We start from the raw sequence: 3253 nt of genomic DNA, 5'->3' as shown, positions 1-3253 counted from the left end.
CTACTGTTCGATAGGTACACTTGCCTTCATCGTGATATTAGTTAGTTTCAAGAATGATTAATTATAAATTTTTAAAACCTGTCGTAAATATCACGTATCAAGTTTTTGGCACCATTGCCAAGGACTAGGTTATTAGGAACACTCGATTTTTATTACTTTAGCCGTTCTACTTTATTTGCAATTTAAATTTTTATTTTCTTTTCTAAATTCTTCATTTATTTTCTTCTGATAGGTTTTTTCTAGTTTATGACCAGAAGAAACCTGTCGGGACCATTACTGTTTGATAGTGAGATCGTTCACACAGTTTGCAGAAGCTGAAGAGAAATAAGGCAAAGTTTACGATACATAGAGGAAGAGCAAAAGTACAATACTTCAACCACAACCGAGGAGATGGCTAAAAACCAAGAAAATTCGCTACCTCCTGCAATTGCTGCTAATCAGAATCCTGCTCCACATACTATGTATGATAATGCTAAACCTTCTATAACAGGAACTGAATCGAGCATAGTTAGGCCTGCTGTTGCTGTAAATAATTTTGAACTGAAACCTAACACCATTCAAAGGATCCAACAGTTTGTTCAGTTTGATGGTTTGCAAGACGAGGATCCCAACACTCACTTCGAAAAATTTTTAGAGTTTTACGACACTTTTAAAATCAATGGCATTTCTGATGATGCCATTCACCTTCAGTTGTTTCCCTTCTCGTTGAGGAATAAGGCTAAACAATGGTTAAACTCGTTACCACGAGGGTCAATCACTATTTGGGAACAAATGACTGAAAGTTTTTATTAAATTATTTTCTACTGGCTAAAATAGTCAAAAATTACATAATGATATCTCCTCTTTTGTGTAGATGGATTTAGAAGCACTCTACGATGCATGGGAGCGATACAAGGATCTATTGAGAAGGTGCCCTTACCATGGGTTACCACTCTGGCTAATGATTAACACAGTCACTGGAGGAACTATCATTAATAAGACACTTGAGGATGCTTCTGAATTTATAGAAGAGATGTCACTGAATGATTATCAGTGACAAGTCATAAGGACAAAGCCAGTGAAAACAGCCGGCATTTTTAACGTCGATCCGGTCACCATGCTCTCTAATCAGGTAGAACTTTTGAATAGAAAAATTGACAGTTTTCTTAGTTCTTCACAGGTTTACCTAGCAATGCAGTGCAAAGCAAGTGGAGATGGATCAAGCAATTCAGAATACCTACCCTATGGCCACAACGTGGAGAACGAGCAATTAAATTACATGGGTAATAATCCTCGATCTCAAAATAATCCTTATAGTAATACTTATAATGCAAGTTGGAGGAACCGCTCGAATTTCTCATTGGGAAGCCAAGGGAATCAGAGACCACCACCTCTAGGCTTCCAACAACCACCCTACCAATAAGAAAAAAAGCCAAACCTTGAGGAGATGCTAACAAAATTCATCTCGGTGTCAGAAACTCATTTTTAGAATACCGAGACAGGACTTAAGAATCAACAAGCATCGATCCAAGGGCTCGAAACTCAGATAGGACAGAGTTTACCAAGTAACACTGAACCCACCCAGAAGAGCATGTGAAAGCAGTTACACTAAGGAGTGGGAAACTGTTAGCCAAATCTGAAAAGAAGCCACCACAAGAAGCGGACAAAAAAGAGATTGAACCCGAAAACAATGACAATCTAATGCCAAAAGAATATAAACCACCAATCCTATACCCAGCAAAGTTGAAGAAAGACCGCATAGATGCACAATTCTATAAATTTCTTGAACTTTTTAAACAACTGCATATTAACTTACCTTTTGTTGAAGCTATATCGCAGATGCCTACATATGCAAAATTTTTAAAGGAGCTTCTAACAAACGAAAAGAAGTTTGAAGACTTATCTATAGTGGAACTTAATGAGGAATGCTCAGCCATACTCCAAAATAAACTGCTAATCAAACTGAAAGATCCATGAAGTTTTCCTATTCCCTGCTTAATTAGTAGTTTGAATATTGATAAAGCATTAGCTGATTTAGGCGCCAGCATTAATTTGATGCCATATAAAATGTTTAAACAACTTGGTCTTGGGAAACCTAAACCCACTAGGATGAGTATTCAATTAGCTGATAGATCTGTTAAATATCCAGGGGAATTATAGAGGACGTACTTGTAAAAGTGGATAAATTTATATTCCCTGTTGATTTCGTTGTGCTTGACATGGATGAAGATGTTGAGGTACCTTTAATCTTAGGTCGGCCATTTTTTAGCCATTGCTAGGGCTGTAATTGATGTGGGTGATGGTAAATTGATATTTAAAGTAGGTGACGAAGAGATTATTTTTAAAATTTATGATGCCATGAGATTTTCTAGGGAACAGGATGACTCATGTTATTTTATCGACTCTATTGATCATGCTACTCAAGATTCTTTTCAGGAAATCGTACACAAGGCCACGATAGAACTATGTCTCGTCCAAGGAGAGGGGGAGGATGATAATTCTGGGATAGGAACCAAACTAAACTCCAATGAAACCTCCCCAAAACTAGCAGAATATGAGAGAATTAAGGTAAAAGATGAACTTAAGAAAAACCCTCTATTGAAGAACCTCCCAAACTGGAACTTAAACAATTGCCGAATCACTTGGAATTTGCATTCTTTGGAAATAATTCTACATTATCGGTAATTATTGCATCTAACTGGCAACCCAAGGAGAAAGAGGAATTACTCCAAGTATTAAGAGAGCATAAAAGGGCCATAGCTTGGAAAACTTCTTACAATAAAGGGATCAGCCCTTCTTTTTACACCCACAAAATTTTAATGGAAGATGAATATAAACCATGCGAGCAAGCCCAAAGACAACTGAACCCTAACATAAAGGAAGTTGTTAAAGCTGAGGTAATTAAACTCCTAGATGCTGGAATTATTTACCCTATTTCTGACAGTTTTTGGGTGAGTCCAATGCAGGTTGTTCCTAAGAAAGGAGGTATGTCTGTTGTAGCCAATGAGAAGAATGAATTAATCCCAACAAGGACAGTCACAGGTTGGAGAGTGTGCATTGATTATAGGAAGCTAAATGATGCCACGAGAAAAGATCACTTCCCCTTCCATTCGTTGACCAAATGTTGGAAAGATTGTCAGGGCACATGTACTACTACTTTTTAGATGGACTCTCTGGCTATTTCCAAATCCCAGTAGCTCCTGAAGATCAAGAAAAGACAACATTTACATGTGCATATGGTCCGTTTTCTTATCGTAGAATGCTTTTTGGATTA

General features: G+C 37.4%; 1 non-coding gene across 1 annotated transcript; it reads right to left on the bottom strand.

The window, feature by feature from the left end:
- Positions 1–821: 821 nt before the first annotated feature.
- LOC128295638 (small nucleolar RNA R71) lies at positions 822–927 on the bottom strand. The gene has a single exon (XR_008286198.1). It is a non-coding gene; the product is annotated as a small nucleolar RNA R71 (small nucleolar RNA).
- Positions 928–3253: the final 2326 nt, after the last annotated feature.

This window comes from Gossypium arboreum, chromosome 7 (assembly GCF_025698485.1).
Source record: "Gossypium arboreum isolate Shixiya-1 chromosome 7, ASM2569848v2, whole genome shotgun sequence".
Classification (NCBI taxonomy): domain Eukaryota; kingdom Viridiplantae; phylum Streptophyta; class Magnoliopsida; order Malvales; family Malvaceae; genus Gossypium; species Gossypium arboreum.
This window is presented reverse-complemented; position numbering and strand designations above follow the sequence as displayed.